This window comes from Canis lupus, chromosome X (genome assembly GCF_003254725.2).
Source record: "Canis lupus dingo isolate Sandy chromosome X, ASM325472v2, whole genome shotgun sequence".
Taxonomy (NCBI): Eukaryota; Metazoa; Chordata; class Mammalia; order Carnivora; family Canidae; genus Canis; species Canis lupus.
Genome location: NC_064281.1, coordinates 117,281,926 through 117,303,483, shown reverse-complemented (window position 1 = coordinate 117,303,483; position 21,558 = coordinate 117,281,926). Strand labels below are relative to the sequence as shown.

At 39.9% G+C, this 21,558-nt stretch overlaps 1 long non-coding RNA gene across 1 annotated transcript; it reads left to right on the top strand.

The window, feature by feature from the left end:
- The first annotated feature begins 447 nt into the window (after positions 1-447).
- Positions 448-7,382, top strand: LOC118353726 (uncharacterized). Its single transcript, XR_004813086.2, has 2 exons — positions 448-947; positions 6,632-7,382. It is a non-coding gene; the product is annotated as an uncharacterized LOC118353726 (long non-coding RNA).
- Positions 7,383-21,558: the final 14,176 nt, after the last annotated feature.

Below are 21,558 nucleotides of genomic sequence, written 5' to 3'. Positions count from 1 at the left end.
TTTGTTTGCTGCCAAAGCTCAGGGACTCATCCTTGCTGCCTGGCACCCTCCATTCTGCACCCACAAAGGGTTTCCTCTCACTGTGGCTGTGGGGAAGGCGACAAGGAAGGGACCATTATCTCGGTTTGACAGTTGAGGGAACACGTTAAATGACTTTGCCAAGATTATACAATGGGACCACTGAGCGATGAAAGCTAAGACAAGGTCATCTAGGCTGTGAATCCAGCATGTGCTCTCCTTCCCACCTTACTGTTTACAGTCCCAGGGCCACTCCCAGGAACTCTAAGATTCTGGGACTTTGGGACTGCAGTGGCATCAGTTAACTGTTGGATTAAAAAAAAAATTCTCATGGTGCAATTTCCCCCATCTCAACTGTGGCTGAAGTGGGGGAAGGCAGTTGGCTGAGCCATGCCCTCATATTAAAGAAAGTCAGTCAGGCAACAGGAAGCAAGAAGATGGTGGAGTAATTCTTGCTTCATCACTTAAGGAGACTCAGATGGGTCTTTTTCCTGGAGATTAGAAATCTAGGTTGAAGATAGTGTTTAGGCTGACTGTGGGGGAGTGCCTGGTGGCTGGCTCTGAGATGTCACTGGGGAATCCTCTCCTGCATCTGTGGACTCCACTGTCTTGTCTATAAATTAAGGGGGTTGGAAACACTCCAGCCCTGACATTCTAGGGCTCCTTGATTTGAAGTCCCTTTATACAACACCCTCCGCCCACCCTCCATCCATGGCCAACTGCAGATTGGTAATTTGTAATGATGAGAGAGGTAAAGTGAAGAGTCACCTTGATTACCCAGATCCATCATCTCCGTTCCTGGTCCGGTGGTTGAAAAATCTGCTTCCTGGAGCTCAGAGCCCTGTCCCTGGGCTGCTCTCATAGCATTGCCAAGAGTCTTTTCCCAGAGCCCACTCTGCAAGGCTGAAGGGCTGAATTCCAGAGGGAAGGTAAGCATTTTCCCGGTGGTCAGAGAGAGGGAACCTAATGTCTCTGAAACTGTTTTGTAAATGGTAAAAAGCCGCATATAGATACGTGCTCTCTTCATCCCTAGGGTTGCTGTCTCAGAGGCTTCTCCATCAGGCGAGATCAGCAGTGCTGACTACACTGGTTGTGTTTGTAGGGATTGCCTTTGTATTTTTGTTTTGTTTTGTATTTGTTTCTATTTGGCAAAGGGACACACATGCCGTGGGTGCCTGAGTCCGGCTAATAAGCTGTAAGTCAAAATAATATTAAGAAATAGAAATTTCTTTTTACTTGGTAACCGTTTTTTGGAAAGGGTTCAGCTTATTGATTTTCATAATCAAACATTTAAGAGTTTTAAATCAGTGAGTTTGTTTAAGGTTTCCTGGTTCTTAGCATCATGTGAAACCTTTATTTTTCTATTTCTATTTTTATTTTTCTATTAAGTTGCTAACAATCAAATCCTTAGCAGTGGCATTAGAAGACATGAAATGACTGCCTACAGTAAATTTAAGCTGCTCTGCCTTTCTATTTTCAGGAAGTAAAATGCACTGATAAGTCCCTCCTCCTTTGAAGTACTCTCTCCTTTCTTTCAGCTTTATTGAGGTATAACTGAGAAATTAAAATGTATATATTTAAGATATACAAAAGGATGGTTTGATATTCATGTATATCGTAACATGATTATCCCAATCAAGCTAATTAACACACAGGTCACCTCATATAGTAACCGTGTGTGTGTGTGTGTGTGTGTGTGTGTGTGTGTGTGTTGAGAACACTTAAGATCTATTCTCTTAGCAAATTTCAAGTATACAGTTCAGTATCATTAATGGTATCAGTACCATTAGTTCTGTATGCTAGATCCCTATATATCAGCCAAACATTAGATCCCAGAACTCATTCATCCTTTAACTGAAAGTCCAGAATGAGCATCAGAGGTACAATTAGTGCATTTGTTCTATGGGGGGAGGGAGGCACCTGTCCCTTGCTCTTTTTCACAGCACTTGGGCCAGATAGGGATGATGGGCCACAGTCAGCTGGACTGGAGCAGATGCGTGGCTGAGAAGACTTTCTACCACTCTCCCAACAGCCTGACTTAGGCTTTCCTTTCCTAAACCTACAACCACCTCAATGAGTCAGACCCCTCTGGATCTACTGCCAACGATAATGGGAGATGGCCCTGCCTGTCTCTACCCAGTGCTCTACTTTGCTCTGCTAAAAGGGATCCAATTAAAAGGTGTCTTCCAGTCCAAAGCTCCTTCTTCTGAGAGACTACAGCCAGGAAGAGGGCCACATCCCTTCCCCAGCACTTCAGGGTGTCATCCTGGAGCCTCAGTAGCCTTTCCTTATGTCACCTCCCCAGATCTTGTGACCTTACTTATTAGGCCATGATGAGGGGTTTTTTTGTTTTGTTTTGTTTTGTTTTTGTACTTAAATTTGAATTTATCAGCAGGATAATGCCCCCAAGATTGCCTTTTTCTTTCCTGTCAGCACTTAGTTTTATAGATCATAGAATCATAGAATATCAGAGATGCCTGGGTGGCTCAGCAGTTAAGTGTCTGCCTTTGGCTCTAGGTGCAATCCCAAAGTCCTGGGATTAAGTCCCACATCGGGCTCTCAAATAAATAAAATCTTTAAAAAAAAGAATCATAGGACATCAGCACCACTGGGAGTCTTATTGATTATATCTAGCCCAACAGGGGCCCGGGTTGCTCACCAAGATCACAAAGCTAGTTCTATCAGAGTCAGAACCATAACCATGTGTCCTAAGCCTCTGCAGAATGCCTAAATCCTGCAGTCCTGAAATCTCAAGCTGTTGCATCTTGCACCATTTGTAATGACATCATAAAACACTTGTTCTTTGACCTATTAAGCAAAGTCTTTTCCTTTGGAGAAAAATTGCAAATTTCCATCCAATAGTCTGTAATAGAATCTTCAAGGTGGTTGGTTGTTTTGAGGATTGGTGGTCTCTAGTCAATAACTGTCAACAAGTGTTCATTAAGTTCCCAAAGATCCCAAGTTAGGTAGACACTTTGCCCCATAGCACTGCTTGAAGAGAGAAAACACAGCTCTTCTTAGAAAACACATGCAATTTACCTTATTTAAAGCAGGCCTTCCTGGAAAGAATTATACTGACTCTGGACTATAAGGTACCAAAATAGTTCTCAATTAAAGAATAAAACCAAAAACAAAGCCACGGGCTCTGGAAAGGGAAATGCGCTGACTATACTTTCATTTCCCATTAATCTTATTAGTAATGTGTGTTTTCTCCAATGTGGTATCCTTTCCTAGTATATGTGGGTTATGGAAATCCCGCCAATATAGGACCTACATGCTACCTGGTATTTTCCTTCCATTTTCATGTACCACTGTTTTGGCTAGAGTATCTGCCTTTGACCTAAAGCACATTTTTAATGAGTGAGGTTTTTGTTTTTTTCAGAGCCATTAGCCTGTATTAATAGGCTTCCATGTAGCCAGTTAGAACCTATGCATAGCACTCATCAAAGTGTAGTTCCTTTAAGTTTCCTGATAGCATAACAATAAAAACTTTCTGCAAGAATTCTGGTTATAGTTAACATTTTCTAAGGCTGAAGAGGCATTAGGACAGTTTATAGGGACAAGTCCCCAATCTCAATAAGACCTGAAGATAATCACAAAATAAGGAACAAACATCTCATGGTGAGTCCATTAATCAAGGACCTCTGAGAATGTGGCTAACACTATGCAAACTATTATAATATATAAACAGGGGCATTCTATACAAAGCAGGGGATAATTTATAAAACTTTTAAAAGTTTTTTTAGAGTTCCCAGGTGCCAAACAGTGTGCCTCCCAGCAAAACAAAACTATGCGGGTGCCATTACATGACATTCTGAACCATATAAATATGTCCTATATAACCTTTGAGGTATCAACATGTAAATCTCAATGTCAATGTTGATACATAGACATACAGAATTTTTGAAAATTGCTAAAAAGCCTCATAAAAATTTTTAATGAAAATATTCTTCTTGGGGCAGTCCCAGTGGCTCAGTGGTTTAGCGCCGCCTTCAGCCCAGGGTGTGATCCTGAAGACCTGGGATCGAGTCCCACATCGGGCTCCCTGCATGGAGACTGCTTCTCCCTCTGCCTGTGTCTCTGCCTCTCTCTCTCTCTCTCTCTGTGTCTCTCATGAATAAATAAATAAAATCCTTTAAAAAAATAAAATATTCTTCTCATAGAATGTTAGAGCTTGAAGAACCCTGGGGGATGGTGGATCGGTTATGGCATTTTGCGGCTAATGAAAAAGACCAGGGAGGGAAAATGAGCAGAACACAGTTTGAAAGTTTTATAAGGAACAGAGTCAAGCTTCTAACCCATGTCTCCCGCATCAAGCTCAGTGCCTGTTCCTCTCCATCACATGGTTCTCTGCAAAACTTGCCAATAGTTGGCATCATTTAGAAAGAGCAACAAGTCAGTTCTCCCAATGAAATAGCCCAAACTCGAGGAGGTATAGAGGCACTCCAGTTATGTTTACAAAAGGCTTGTAATATTCCAAAAAATAAAAATAAAAAAAGGTTGTGTTCAGAATGTAAAAGTTATGTCACACAATTATATAAACAGTGTGGCCCTGAGAAACACAAAACAGGTGCATTGGAAGCAGACTGGAAGCAAATGCATCAAAAAGTATATAGTAGTCTCTGGGGGAAGATGAGGGAGTGAGATTTGGGTGATTTTTTTTTTCCTTCACTTTTCTGTGCTTTCCAGAAATTTTTGTAATGCCCCTGTATTACCTTTTAATTGTAAAAATTAAACTTTCATATCAAAAAGTTTGTGCACAGATTGGACTAGGGTCTCTGCAGAAGCCCCAGGGCCAATCTCCCCTGGGGACCAAGCCCCTGCCTTTGTTTCTGTAAGAGATGTACATCGGTAGTGATCTCCTCAGTGAGATATATTCCTCAGAAGGGGTGAAAAGGACAATTGATTTCGAGAGGATTCCATCAAAGGAAATTGAATGGAGTGAGGGAAGACAACAGCCAAGTCCTTGTCATGGCCGATTCAAACTGTTTCAGGCTCCATGTATTTATACTAACATCCAAAAAGGAATTCAGCAAGGATTCCTCAAAGAACCACGATGGCAGCTCAAGGCAGCAAACAGAAACTATTCAAGTGCAGGATTTTAAGCCCCTTTATCCCTGTGACACCTTAAAATTGGGTGTTGCTCCAGGTCGTTGTGGTACTTCCGGAGGGGCGGGGAAGGTTCCATTTTTTAAAGTTTATTGTTATGTCTATGCTTTATTTTCTGTTCTCCCCATCAGAACAACAGCTTCAGAAGGGGAGGTGTATCTGTCTGTCTTTTTGTTTTTTACTTTTTACTTACAAATGATTTTAGACATACAGAACAGTTACAAAAGTAGTACAAAGAGTTGCCATATACTCCTCACCCAGCTCCCCCTAATGTTAACAACTTACAGAGGCCTACTAAAATGATCAAAACCAGGAAAGGAAAATTGGTACAATACTAGTAACTAAACTACAGAAATCATTCAAATGTCACCCCTTTCCACCCAATCTCATTTTTTTTTTCCTGTTCAAGAATCCAATCTGGAATCCCATGTTGCATTTAGATGCCCTGTCACTTTAGTCTCCTCCAATCTGTGATGATTTCTCAGTCTTTCCTTGATGTTAATGACCTTGATCCTTTTGATGAGCACAGGCTTGTTATTTTGAGAATGTCCTTCAATTTGAGTTTGTCTGCTGTTTTCTCATGATTAGATTGAGGTCATGCAATTCTGGTAAAAATATCAAAGATGTAATACTGCACCCTCCTCAGTGTATTATATCATGGGGTTCATGGTGCTAACGTGTTATCTCTGGTGATGTTAACCTTGATCACCCAGTTAAAGTGTCTGCTGGGTTTCTCCACTATAAAGTAATGACTTTGCCCATCATAATTAATAAAGACCTTGGGGAAGACACTTTGAGACTGTGGAAATAATCTTTCTCCACAAATTTTTGCCCATCATTTTTAATATCCATCAATGGATGGTGCTGCAACAATTATTGTGAAGTTTTAATGGTGATTTTTCTATTTTCCTCTTTCCTTCTTCATTTATCAATTGGCATCATTCTCTAAGGAAGAGCTGCCCCCATTTATTGAATTATTTATATCACCATGGACTCATGTACACTTATTATCTTTTATAAGTTATAATCGAATACTATCATTATTTTGTTTCCTTCACAGACTGTACCATATTTGGCCATTGGAAGCTCATTTAGTTTGAAATCTGTTTTCCTATTGACATGCACCCACTGTTTTGAGCAATTTTTTATTTTTAGTTACCACAACATGTTCCACATTCATCTTGCATTTTCTTTGCTTCGGCTCTGGAATCAACTACTTCCTCAAGGGTCTCTGATTGCTTTTATGGGAGCAAGGGATTTAGAAACCAAGATCTGGGCACTGGGTGTATTCATTGCTAATAGGGGATCATTGCTCCTACATCTCTCAGCAGACAGATCTGGAAAGTGTATGCGTGTGTGTGCATGTGTGTGTACGTGTGTGAGTCTGTGTCTATGTGTTCATGTGTGCGAATTGTCTGTTCGTGTCTTTTACCCATTTATTATATTGGGTTCTTGGTTGTTTGTCCCTAAGTTTTTAAGAATTCTTCTTTTTTTTTTATGATAGTCACACACACAGAGAGAGAGAGGCAGAGACACAGGCAGAGGGAGAAGCAGGCTCCATGCACCAGGAGCCCAACGTGGGACTCCATCCCAGGTCTCCAGGATCGCGCCCTGGGCCAAAGGCAGGCGCCAAACCGCTGCGCCACCCAGGGATCCCTTAAGAATTCTTTATAGAGGAAGGGTATAAGCCTTCTTGTCTGTGGTGTATGTCACAAATATTTGTCTCCCATTTTGTCAGTTATCTTTGACTTTGTTTATAGTTCTTTGCCATGTATTTTTTAATTGTACATAGTCAAATTCATTGATTTTTTTTCTTTTATTGGCTCTGGACTTTGAGCTATAATTAGGAAGGCATCCCTTATATCAAAGTTAAGAGGAATTTGCCCACCAGTCTTCCAGTACTTGTATGGTTTCATTTTTGACATCTGGATCCCAATCCATTTGGAGTCTGTTTATGTCTTTTATGTGAACAAAAAAGGACATTTTTTTTTCAAATAACCTCCCAGTTTTCCCGGAAATTCTTATGAAAAATCCATCTTTATACTATCTTGACCCCAGTGATTAGAGATAACACTTTTGTCACATATTAAACTATTCTTTTCATCAATGTTTTATTTATGAATGGATAATAAATTTTGTCAAAAGGTTTTTCAACATCTATGGAGATAATTACATGATTTGTTTCCTTAGGTCTATTAATACACTGTATTAATGAACATCCTATTATTAAACCAACCTTACATGCCTGGAATAAATCTCATGTGGTCGTGGTGTATTATTTTCATAATATGGTATTGGATTCTGTTTGCTAATATTTTATCTAGTATTTTTGCATTGATATTTATGGGTGATGCTGTTCTCTAGTTTTGTTTCTTAATATTGCCTTCATTTCATTGAGTTACCCATGTTATACTTGCTTCCTGAAAGGAGTTAAAAAGTTTTCCTTTCTTTTCAATGCACAGGAAGAATTTACAGCACATTAGGACAAACTGGTAATTGAAGATTTGATATAATTCCCCTGTAAAATCATCGGAGTCTGGTGTTTCTTTTGGTATGGGAGTAAAACCTTTAAACTTTCTGTATCTCTTTGATGAAAATTGGTCAGCTTAGCTTTCTAAATAAAAAAAAAATCAAAAGCTCATTTTCAGTAATCTAGATTTTCATAAGAAATCATCCACTTAATTAAGGTTTTTAAATGTTTTTACATAAAGACATGAAAAGTAGTATCTCAGATTTTATTTATATTTCTTCCCTCTTATCTTTCCTTGTTTTGTACAATTTTACTTTCTCCTTTTCTTTAGTTACTGATTTAACTATTTTGATAATTTTCAAAAAGGAATCTCCAATGATTTTGATTTATTAATTAAATCTTTTTCTATCCTCTGCTTCATAAATTCCTGTTTTTATTATTTTCTTCCTTGTACATTTTTAAATTTTTTCCTAGTTATTTTTTAAGTTTTTTTTTATATTTATTTATGTGAGAGAAAGAACACAAGCCAGGGGGAAGGGCAGAGGGAGAGTAAGAAGCAGATTCCCGCAGAGCAGGGAGCCCAACTTAGGGTTTGATCCTAGGACCCCAGGATCATGACCTGAACCAAAGGCAGATGCTTAACCAACTGAGCCACTCAGGCACCCCTATTATGACATTATTGGTTTGTTGTTGTTGTTGTTGTTGTTGTTGTTTTAAAGATTTTATCCATTCATTCATGAGAGACACAGAGAGAGAGAGAGGCAGAGACACAGGCAGAGGGAGAAGCAGGCTCCACACAGGGAGCCCGACGTGGGACTTGATCCCGGGACTCCAGGATCAGGCCCTGGGCTGAAGGCGGTGCTAAACCACTGAGCCACCCGGGCTTCCCCCTAGTTATTTTTGAGCTAAGTATTTCATTTATTTTAGGCCTTTCCTTTTATTGATAAAGGTGTATAGTGCACTGAATTATTCTCTGATCACTGTTTTGAATGTATTTCATAGATTCTGATGTATAGTCTTTTCAATGTAATTATTTTATAAATTCTGTAATGTAATTTACATTTTCTATTTTACTGAACTGTTGTTTAATAGAAGGCTTTCTTAATTCCAATTTGATGAGCATTTTCTGTTTTTTGTTTTGTTAACAATGTCTACTTTTATTACATTATTATTAGAGAGTATTGTTTGTAATATTTTTGCTTTATGGAAGTTACTGATATTTTTTTATGCTCTAGTATCAATCAGTGCCTGTGCCATGGTTTATTGAGAGAGTGTACATTTGCTCTTATAAGGGAATTTAATATATTTCCATAAAATCTACCCAATTGACTGTGTTGTTTAGCTCATCTCTCTGCTTAATTATTGTCCGCTTGATCTTTTTTATGCTGAGAGTGGTTTATTAATCTCTCCATTATTAGTGCCATATCCTGTAGTTTTTGCTTCATAAAGGTGGTTGATGTCTTATTTGGTACATAAATATTCATAAATGATATATCTTTATTGTGAATCATGGCTTTTAGCAGTAATATGCATCCCTATGTCTACAAGAAACCCACTTTGAATAGAAATAAGTGGATAGGTTAAAAGTGAAATATGAAGAAAGATATAATACACAACCAGCAACCAAAAGAAAGCTATATTAATTTCAGACAAAGTAGACATCGGAATGTCGTCAGGGATAAAATGGGACATTACATAATGATGAGAGGTCAATTGCTCAAGAAGACATAACAATCTTTAACATTTATACACCTAACAACAGAGCTTCAAAACACATGAGGCAAAAACACTGATCAGTTTGAAAGCATAAAGAGACAAATCTATCCTTCTAGTTGGAGATTTCAAGATTCTTTTCTCAGTAATTGATAAAACAGGTAGACAGAACCGCAGAAAGTGAGATACAGATAAGCTGAACAATGCTACTGACCACCTTACTAAATGATATTAATAGAATGTTCCACCTGCCAACAGCATATACATTTATGTTCTTTCTAAGGGTACATGGACCAATCACCATGATAGACCATAATCTGAGCCATAAAGCAAAAATTGAATTTAAAAGAATAGAAATAATAAAATTATGTTCTTAGACTATAACAGTTTTAGTACAGAAGTTGATAACAAAAAGATATCTGGAAAATGCCCACATATTTGTAAATTAAACAACATACTGCTAAATAACCCATGAGTGAATGCGATATTTTCCAGGAAAATTAAGAAGTATTTTGAACAGAGGCACCTGGGTGGCTCAGTGGTTGAGCAACTGCCTTCAGCTCAGGTTGTGATCCTGGGGTCCTGGGATCGAGTCCCACATCAGGCTCCTTGCATGGAGCCTGCCTCTCCCTTTGCCTATGCTTCTCTCTCTCTCTGTGTCTCTCATGAATAAATACATTTTTAAAATCTACAAAAAAAAGTATTTTGAACTGAATAAAAATAAGAAAATAGCATATCAAAATCAGTGGGACACAGTTAATATGGTGCCAGAGGGAAATTTAGAACATTAAGTGCACAAATTAGGGGGGCAGAAGGAGAAATATCTAAGATTATCCACCAAAGTTTCTACCTTAAATAGACAAAGAACAGAAAATGAGACCCAAAACAAGGAAAAGGAAGTAAAGAACAAAGATGAAAAGAGAAATCAATTACATTGAAAACGAACACAATGGAGAAAATCAGTGAAATCAAAAGATGGTTCCTTGAAAGATTAATAAAACTGATTAAGCTCTAGTCAAGAAAAAAGTTGTCTACTAGGTCACAGTTAATGCTCTGTGGCTTGACACCTGCTTTGTCTGGTATCAGTCTCATTATCTCTTTTGGTTTCCATCTGTCAGCTATTCTTTCATTCATCTCTGTTTGTAGCCTTGCCACATCGAGTGGTTTTAGGTCCAGCTTGGTATGTGGCTTATAGTTGGCTCTTTTGTTTTGAGCCAACTACAGTGCTAATTAAGAATTAATTAATGGGGGTGCCTGGGTGGCTCAGCCGGCTAAGCATCCGAGTCTTGATTTTGGCTCAGGTCATGAACACAGGGTTGTGAGATTGAGCTACACATTGGGCTCTGTGATGGGCGTGCAGCCTTCTGAAGATTCTCTCCCTTTGCCCCTCCTCACCCCCATGTGTGTGCACATGTGCTCTCTCTCTCTCTTAAAAAAATTAATTGATGAGTTCAGCTTATCTGCATCTATTGGTATGACTGATAGGTTTTCTCTCAAATGTGCTGTAATATTATATCCTTATGCTTATTTTGCTATATTTTCTATGCCTTTCTCTACAAAATACAAATACTTTTCTTTTTTGTTTATTATTTTTTTCTGTTACTCAGGAAGGCCTTGGTTTTCACCCTAGTGTTTACCACTATGGTTCATACTTTTTTTAAAAAAACATACCTGGCTTTCTTGTTTAATCTTTTACTGTCTGGTTTTTGTATTTGTTCTCCCTAGTTACTGTAACACACACCTATCACCTTTCCCATTTCGTCTTTCATTCTCCTTCCTCCTCCTAATGGTAATTGGGTTATTTCTACTCTGTCCAAATGTGTAGTTTTGTGCACAAATATCCCACCACAACTCTTCCTTTCTGTCTTAGATATATTTTAGTATGCCCACTGTCAGTCTTTTTGCAGAAGTTCCCCAGCCATATGATTAGATAAAGGTCACCCCTTACGGTATTCCTCAAAATGACCTGAGAAATGCAGACTTCCCTGAGTTCCTGTATGTTGCACACTGGTCTCCTGCAGTCTGGAAACTTCAAAGATGGCCTGGTTGGATATATATCCTTGCTTTATGCTATCTTTCATTAAATTTGGTTTTCTTTTTTGTTTTGTTTTGTTTTAAATGCTGCAGTGTTCCATTGTTGTCTGCTTTGAAAAGTCTATGCCGGCTTAATTGTTGTATAAGCTAATTGATCTTTTTGCCTGGAGGCCTCAGAGATTTTATTTTTCTTTTTGAAATATAATACTTTTACCAGGTCATGTCTTGGAGCTGATCATTCTCTTTTAATTTCCCTAGGTGCCTGTGGGCCAATTCAGGTCTTCTGTTTATGGGACGTTTTATTATTGTATAGTTTTAAATCTTAGCTCTGTTTCAGTGTTTTGCTGTTTCTTCTCCAGGGACTCCAATAATACAAATATTATTCCTTCTTTACCTCTCTTCCCTTCCTACTGCCTTCTACATGACTGTTTTTACTCATTTCTTGTTTTTTTTTTATTTATTTATTCATGATAGTCACACAGAGAGAGACAGAGAGGCAGAGACACAGGCAGAAGGAGAAGCAGGCTCCATGCACCGGGAGCCCGATGTGGGATTCGATCCCGGGTCTCCAGGATCACGCCCTGGGCCAAAGGCAGGCACCAAACCGCTGCACCACCCAGGGATCCCTTTACTCATTTCTTTACAGCATTTTTATTCTCTTGGTTTTAACCTTCCTGCCTTTTTTTTTTTTCATTTCAACCTGTTCTCCCCCTCCCTTGGGCCCCTTGTAATTTATTCTTCTTTTATGAAATAATTTTGTCTTTTTCTTCCATTTATTTCCAAGGCCCATTCAAGTCTCTTTATTTCTCCTTGTTTTCAGTCCATTTCTATTTTTAGTTTTTGAATTTCTGATTCAAGGTAGTTTTTGATAGCCTTAAGAACTTGTTTAAGTGTATTTAATTATGTCTGGTGGTTCACATGTGGTTTTTTTTCTAGGCTTCATGTTTTGTCTTCTTTTGGGGGAGGGGTACTGCCCTCAGTTCATATGTATTTTTTATTTCCTGATTTTTCTGCTATAGCTTTCTTTTCTTTGGTTCATGTTTATGGCATTAGGGCATTTTACAGGACTTCTAATTTAACAGCACTGCTATGAACTGAATTGCCTCCCTTCAAAATCCATATGTTGAAGCTTTAACCTCCAAGGTAACTGCATGTAGATAGGGTCTCTAAAGAGGTAAGTAAGGGTAAGGCTATTATCCTTTAGGATTGGTGGCCGTAGAAGAAGAGGAAGATCTCTCTCTCTCTCTCTCTCTCTCTCTCTCTTTCTCTCTTCATGCATAGAAGAATGGCTATGTAAGGACACAGTGAGAAAGTTGCTGATGTCAAGCTAGGAAGAGAGCCCTCTTAAGAAGCTGAACCCTGCTAGACCTTGACCTTGGACTTCCCAGCCTCCAGAACTATGCAAAAATAAATGTCTATTGTTTAAGCTACACTGTCTATTATATTTGTTATGGCAGCTCAAGCCAACTTAATACAGGCTAGTTCTTCTGTCGGTATAGTGAAGTTCAGGTAATTCTGTAATGATGGTAGAGGTGGGAAGATTTTAGATTTTGTGGCTCTCTTTCAGGCCCTAAATTTTCTCCCTTTTCCTTTGTATTCTTCTTGACTACCCAACTGCCAAATGATTCTTTTCTCTTCCTTTTTGTGCCCCCCACCACCACCCAAGCTATGTGTTTTGAACGCTGTTCCTTTATACCGTGCCTATTCTTTTACATCATGCCTGCCTGGTTAACTAGGGCTTGACCAGAGGTATCACTTCAATCATGTATAATTTGAAGTTCCCTCCTTGTGGTTCATGCTCTGATCTTCCTAGAAACTTTTTCTTTTAGTATTTTCAAACTTAGTGTTGACTTAGTCTTTCCGGCAATAGATTTAAAATAAACTTAGGACCTTTTGCCAACTTCCCTGTCCTGTCCTCTCATAAGTTTTTCTTGTCTTTGCTTGCCACAGAGCCTTACAGAGGGCAGGCATGGGTTGGGGCCATGAGAGATCACATTCTGGGAACTGGTAAATTTTCTGTTTTCCAGTACAGTTATTTGAAATTTGGGTACTCTCTGTCTTCAAGTTATTTTTTTTTTTTTTTTTTTTTTTTTTAATTTTTTTTTTTGTCTTCAAGTTATGCTGAGTGATTGGTCTTCATATAGATTCCCTCTTTCCTTCCTTTTTAAAAAATCCATTTGTCAGCTACTTGTTGTTAGTTTGTGTTTATTATTTATTTAAATTATTTAAGATGCTTTTAATCCAACTTGGAAAAAAGTAATCTCACTTCCTTTTGTCAAAGGGAGTAATAGATAACAGCAATATTGCTACAACTCAGTGGAGAATTAAGTATGAGAATTTACTTTTGTGGCAGGAGGACCGCCCCATTAGGAATAGATAATCCAACTTTTAGATACAAAATGATGTCTAATGAAAACATTCTACTGTCAGACTCCTGCTTCTAGTATACTTTATAAAGTTTTGTTGGCAAGCCAAGGGATAGAAGTCATGAATATTTATAAGGAAAAATGCCTCTCTCTTTATCTTTCTGAAACTGTCATGCAGGTTTGTGTTTTATAGTCATTGGGAGCACTTTTGGCAAAAAGTAAATAGTACCTGAAGAATATAGAACTATAAGACTATAAGAACATTTACTCTTAATTTACAATAAGGTATGAAATAGGTGGTCTCAGAGTTGGGCAGATGGCTCAACAGTGTCCTCAAGGACTTAGGCTCTTTCCATCTCTCTACTCTGCTACACTCAAAGTTTTGGCTTTGTGTGTATATGTGTATGGTAGTGAGGTCTTATCACCTCATGGTCATAAGAAACTTGCTGCAGCTTCACACATTTTGTCTACATTTTAGCAAGAAGAATAAAAAGTGGGAAGCACCTGGCTGTCTTGGTTGGAGGAGTGTGCAGCTCTTGATCTTGCGGTTGTGAGTTTGATTGAGCCCCATGCTGGGTGTAGAGATGACTTAAATAAAAAAAATAAACAAACAAAAAAGAATAAAAAGGGGGAGCCACATATGCCTTGTTATCCAGAAACCACAAGTATCTCCCAGGTATTACAACAGATTTCCCCCTATGTCTCATTGTCCCACACTGAACCCCCATGGCCAAAACTAGCTATAGATACTTTGCTCCCAGGATCCACAGGGAGCTGAAAATGGCTGTCAAACTTGCCAACCAACAATATCTGCTAATGATTTCAGAAGAGTTGCCTCTAGTAGTTCTGGAAAAGACCTCCAAGGATATCTCCAGTCTAAGTGCTTCCAAAATCACATTCATTGTCACTAACACTTTAAGACTACTTCCTAAAACCAAGATAGGATGTTTCAAAGTTTTTCTCATTCTGATCAGCCTGTTGTACTTATGCCTCATGTGGCTTAAGGAAGCAATCGAAAGCCACACCAATATGTATGAGTGACTGAAAAAAAAAAAAAAAAAGGATGGCACAGGGTGTTCATTGGAAGCACGGAGAGTTTGCATGCCAGGCACAGCGCTCAGAGTCAGTGACGTTGTCTGACCTGAGTGACTAAGAGAATTGAGAATGTCACTGTGACATTGTGTCACTGAGGAAAAAAAAAGGCCAGAAAATGACTTGGTTCCTTCTTAAGTATCACCAGTTGATAATACCTGGAGCACACTGCATATTCTAGGCACTGAATTGTAAAGACTGTTAATGGCTTATTCACTTTCCAAATGAGGGAATTTGTATCGGGGAACAGTAGCACATCCAAATAGAATTTAGAAACTCAAAGAAACCAAACCACATTTCATAAATTCCTAACTGAAAAATTGGGTATGGAAACTGATTTAGGCATAACCATTAGGATAGGACTTTTAAGAAGCCTCCCACTATTACTTCTAATATGATCCATCTCCTCCTTTATCTGTTTTGACTTCAGTGCAAACTCTGCCAGCTGGCATCCTAGTGGAATATAAACATTCTATAGTTATTAAACAACAACAAATCACATATTACATATGACATAAAGATAAACAACCAACAGTCTCTTTGTTCTCTTTGGAGAATAGTAATCCCCTTTCTCAATAATAAGAATGCAGTACAAGCCCCTGGTATTTTATGGCTTGGAAAACTCTTCCCTGCCATCCTCACAAGAACACAGGGGGCATATTATTGCTCCTACTTTGCAGAGGAAAAATATCATCTCAAGGAGGGGAAGTGACTGATCCAAAGTCCCCCAGTTCTCCTGAGCCCTCATCCATTGCTCTTTGCCTCCATTCAGGCTGTTTCCTGGACTACCTCCTGGTTCAAGCTTTTGAAAAGATGTGCTTCTGACTAGTTTACTTGCTCTGTCGTGCTAAATAAACTTGGAGTCTCAACCCCGCGGTGCACCTGGGACCAAATTTCAAAGGAATTAATCCAACATCAGATGCCTTGGTCCATGGTTGCTGTCAGTAAAGAAGACATTTTGTCATTTGTGTGCTGGCTCTCATTCTTTTCCAGCTGGACATAAACTCAACACTTCACTTGCAGCATGATCACAAGCAAGAGCTGATTTACTCATGGCCCAAGCATAATCTGATTTAGGTAGAAAAGCAAGATGCACGGATAATGCACAAAAAGCAAATCCTGGTATTTCGGTCATGTAGCCACATCAAGCCAGATGAAACCAAGATAAAAAAAAAAAAAGCCTCCACTGTTAGACTTTCTTCTTTATCCTCTTTAATCATGGCAAAGTGAAACCAAAAGCACCAGGAAAAACTGTGAAATTAGCATCAGGCAATGAGAGCATTCAGACGAGATACTGCTTAGAGAGGTGCTTTATTGAGAATGTTTTTTATGAGCTATTCACAAAGACCCAGAGGAAAGAAGTAAGAATGAATTTAACTGAAGTTTACAATGAACATCAGTTTCCAAGTTCCTCTTGGATGAACATGACCTTATTGCATTTTACGTCTGTATAATTTCACAGAACCGGACATTTGGTCTCCAAGAAAAATCCTTTTAAAAGGCTTAATGATTTACTTGGATAATACATAGCATCTCCTTATCAGTCTTTTCCTCAAATGCACAGATTCACTTTTCTGTTTAAAAAAGAGTCTGAAAAAAGACATTTGAAGTTTTTACAGATATCTGAAGAGTGATTTGCTAGGTTCACCACCATCCACGCACAGTTGGCTTGTTTCACCATGATCAGTGATTCAGAGAGATGAGAACATGAGCCCACCCAGAACACAATTGTTTTTTACTTCCTTTTAATTTGTTGAGATTTATTTTACAATGAATACATCTGACATTTCATTGTGACTTTAATCTACATTTTCCAGAGCACAACTTTTAATGAATTTCACCCAAAGCTCTATATCCAACAGCTAGTTTTATTTAAAAAATTGTTAGAACAATGAGCAGCATAGGAAAAATAAGAAAATGGAGGTCAACTTTTCCCTCCTCTGGTCTTTTATCTTCCCGTTACTTCTACTGTTCCAGCGAGATTGGCCTCTTATTTTCACTGTTTCAACCTCAGCTGGCTAATTTCTGTAACAGCTCCATATGGAAGATGTACAAGCTTCTTGGCTGAAGTCTGCTTGTATGTGCATGATTCAACACCAATGAAAATTGTAGCCAACTCTCAGTAAGCCATAAAGGGGAGAGGAATTGTAGGACGGGTAACTCAAAACGTCCGAAAAGCCCAAAGTCGTTGCTATTTGGTTTTAGAAGTGTACTGTCTTAGCTTAGGACATTTATGTCTTTTACTTAAGCCTACTTTCCTCATTCTATTTTACATTTTTAACTTTAGTCACCACTCCCAGCAAATGAGAATGTAAATGGCTCCAGTCAATGGGGAGAGATGGACTGGAAGAAGGTTGAAGCTGATACGGGCATTACAAAATTAATGCAAACAAGTCACAAAGAGGATAAGGTCTATGTGGATAATCAAGAGTTGACGCTATGATACTATTTTCAGTAGGTACGCCTGCTAAGTCTTGTGCCTTCAGATCTGTGGGGAGAGTCTTATCCTCTGCGAAAAGCACAAAGTAAGATTTTTCTGTGGCTCTAAATCCCCGTTGCATTATTTTGCCTATGATCATTCATACCTAAAAATGCCATATCCTAGTAGGAAGCAAAGTGAAACCAAAAGCATCAAGAAAAACTGTACTATTAGCATCAGGCAATGAAAGCATTCAAACGAGATACTGCTTAAAGGTATGTCAGTGAAGATTTAAATAAGCTCAGCCAGCATTCCAAACATAGAAAGGAAATAAGATTCAATATTCTTTGCATAAGTAGGGGAGATTTTTTACAAATAAAAGCACATCATGTATTATGTGCACTTCTACAAAGTGTTTAAATTCTGTGGCTTATGTAGCTGAGTAAAGCTTGGTGAGAATAAGGTAAACTCAACCCAGATAATGGCTCTCTACCAGAGGCCCTTGCAAGGCCAAGGCCAAGGCCAGACAACCCAAACCCTGAGCAGCTGAGCCTTCCAATGCTTATACTCATCTTCTGGGTTCCGTTCAAGCATGGCCTTGAACAATCAGGGTGGATGCTGGAACTGGGATTTCTCTTGCATCCAGATCAATGCATTAGTTTAAAATTTCTTCTGTCTGGTTTTGCATCTCTTTGACTTAACCTTTTGAGCTATGATTCATACGTGCTTTAATACGTAAAATTATCGGAAACTGTAGTCAAGCAGGCACAGCATTACAGGTGAGACAGAGCCCTGGTAAAATAGCCTCTAGAGATATAAATCAATTAGAGGAACTGTCTGTTTGAGTCAGAAGGCAGCACTGGGCTTGGCTGCCAAAACAATTCCAGGCTTAAGGGTTTACAGTATCTTTGTTCCAATGACACACCAATCTTTGGATTAGGCCTTTTTTCAAAAACAGTATCCAAGATGTTCTTGGAGATTTCTTGTCACCGAGGGTCTGATGTCTGACATATTTATTTCATACTGTAAGAAATAACACCATGTGAAAAGAGCTCGAATGAGTGTTATCTAGCTCTTTTCCTGGCAATGAAATGACCCTGCCTTGTTTTGTTCTGGGAAACCTGCCAGGTGAGCTTGGAAAGGCTAGCAGGGCCGAGGTGAGGGCCCTGGCTGGGAGGTTCATTCTGACATGTAAAATGGACCTGCTCAAGTCCTGGGCAGAGACGGAGGCCCAGCAGAAGGTACATGGCGTGCTTTCTAGCATTTGCTGAAGCCTGCCTGAGTCCCACTTTCTCGAGATCTGGATGTGCATGCTCCCTCCACGCCTCTGGCCCCAGGGACCTGGTTGGAATCCTCGCTCCGTCCCTAGCTAGCCCTGTGACCTTGGGCAAGCCACATAACCTTCCTCGGCTTCACGTTCCTTGTCTATACAGTGACAATAACAACAATTAGCACAGAGTACAGTTGCTCCTTTTTCTGCTCCCTGTTTTGCTGGGTGGTGGACACATTGTGTCAGTTCAGGGGCTCTCTGCTCACTCAGCACTGGGGTTCCAGGGACAAGTGCGTCAGGTCCGTTAGCACGCACCATCCTCCCATGCTGGCACCTACGTATGTTACCACCACTGTGTCCTCCCTCCCCTCTGTGAGCCCTCTTCCCACCCTGGCTCCTTCTCAGATCCAGATGTCACGTCAGCTGCTCTTTTGTGCCACTCTTCAGCTGAGGAAGACCAGGAGGCTGCCTCTGTGCCCTCGGCCTCGAGACACCCCCATCGTTTCTAATCTTTTGCTCCTAAAACCATGCTGGGCTTGCAGGGAAATCACTCTGGGGCCTGTCCCCAACCCTCACCAACCACACTCACGTAGTGATTACTGTTATGATAGGCCACACACTGTTCTAAACACTTCACACATTTAGTCCTCAGAATAACCCAATGAGGCAGGTATTATAGTTATCACCCTTTTGTAGATGGGGAAACCGAGGCATTGCCTGGCCCAAGGTCATGCAGCTAGAAGGTGCCAGATTTGGGATCGGAACTCACATGGCCCATCTTCGACAATCCTGCTCTGCTTCTCAGAGTGCTGACCCAGGGAGTGGGTGATAGCGCCCTTTCCCCATGGTAATGAAGAGGGCCACAGACCACAGACATTAACACGAGGGTCTGCACATTGTAGGCCCTCAAAAATAGATGTTAACTGGTTGTGAGATACCAAAACAGAGGAAAGACGCCAAATGAGGACAGCCTATCTGCCATATGCCTGACTGGACAGTCACGCGGGGCCGAGCATGTTTATTCTGTTCCCTGTATGCATGCTCCACTGGCTTCGTGTAGCATTTGGGACCTCTGAGGGCCCCAAGTCCATGTCTTCCTCTTTGAAGCCCTGGGTTTTATGTCCTTCTCTTCCTAGAATACTCCAGAATGCCAATTAGGTTTTTAGCAAATGTTTTTTGATGGAGGCAGTACTGTGCTTATATCACACATAACAGCTGAATGGCTGGTAGGCTAGGACCCCAAATTTTACAAGGCTCCATTTGGGTTCTTTTGTTAGAACACCGTAGATGACTTGTGAGTGTGTTCTTTGGCACTGGATGAATTGATGATGGTAAAATATTGGCATCTCAGAGAGTCTGGCCATTTTCTCACAGCTTCAGAGAAGTGAGAACTTTTAGAGCTTCAAAGAGGACCGGAACGCTACAACCGGCTAGAAATGCAGACACACACCTCTGCCAACTCCCCATTACAATTCTCTGTCTCTCAAACGGAGATTAAATGCAGCGCCAAAATGTGTCATCTGGTGTTGCGTTTTTGTAATGTGGACAAATGTCGACAAAATTCATGCGGAGGCTCGAAAATCTAACTATTTATGAATTAAAATGAAAATGAAGTTTCACTATGGGTGGAAGCCTTAATTGCTAAAGCTGGGTTCACTGTGCTATTACCAAAACAGCAGTGCCTCCTCCCTGCAATCACCTGTTAGGAAGGAGAAAGTGCCCTTCTCGAGAATCCACTGGGTGCATACCCTGTGATTACCAGGCCCTGTACGAGGTGCTGGCCGCGTGCTATCTCAGTGGGCACCTTTGTCAGAGGGGATAGAAGTGGAAAGTGATGATTTCTGATAGCCTACACTGCCAGCAATCATTTTAATCAATCTTGCAGATCCACTCACAATTTGGGCAGGCACCAACAACTTATAATTTGTCTGCAAAGTGTGTGTGTGCCTTACCATGTTAGCCTGGATCAGTCTCTATCCCTCCTGATCCACACAACTTCCCCCTCAGGACTTTAGACCCTTCGCCAGGAAGCAGAGGAAACCTAAATCTGCCTGTATTTAGTCTGCTCCAAATTGGACTGTTATCACTACGCTGGGTAGTATGCCAATAACCATTATATATTCCAAATTCCTGCTGATTGGCTATCTGATACTCATGATTTACATTCACATTTTAATATGAAATTGCACCCCATCTGCATGTGTATACAGTAGTTTCAATTAAGTGGATTAGGTACAATAGGTGCAGTATTTAATTTATTTTGCTGTCAATAGCTGCCTCTCCAATGGATTGGCTGTACAGATAACGCTGCCTTTCCACAGGAAGAATTTGGCTCAATGGGTGAAATAACCACTCTTGGAAAGTTGTTTACAGAAAACAAACTTGCAGTAACATGAGATTACAGCTTGGAGCCTTTATGACCAGCCTTTTGCACCAAGTATTTAGCCCTGCCATTGACTGTGTCAGATATCTGTGGTCAATCCTTGGGGACACTTGGCACAGAGAAATATTGCAAACTCAAAAGCACCATCCATTTCATCGTTAGTAGTACATCAGGTATTGATCGCAAACCTTGATTTCATCTTTGATGGACTCCCTATGTTCACAATGCCAATTCCAGCATTTTCTCAAGCTGCCACTTGCCATGCCCTCTTTGGTCAATGACCACATGCCCTAACTTACTGCCATGAGCTTCCTCAGCTCTCTTCAGATTCATGCTAGAATTCCTCTCTGCCTTACCCATCTTTTCCATCATCTCCCCCTCTTTTTTTCAAGTCCTGTCCAACTTCACTGCCTCATGGTTGACATACACCTTAACTGTCTTTGTAGGGTTTTATGTACTCAACACACTACTAAAATTTCTTCTGCACAACAACCTTGACTTTGCCTGATCAGCATGTTTTCCCATCATTGACCTACAATAATGCTGACATACTCAGTCCCCCAGAAACTCTCTTTTCCCTTGGTGCAGGCAATGCTATACCAAAGTGTTTAGACTCTCCTCTTACTCACCAAGAACTCCTTGTTTGTCTTTACTACTTCTTCTTCCAAGCCTTTTTGCTTCTAT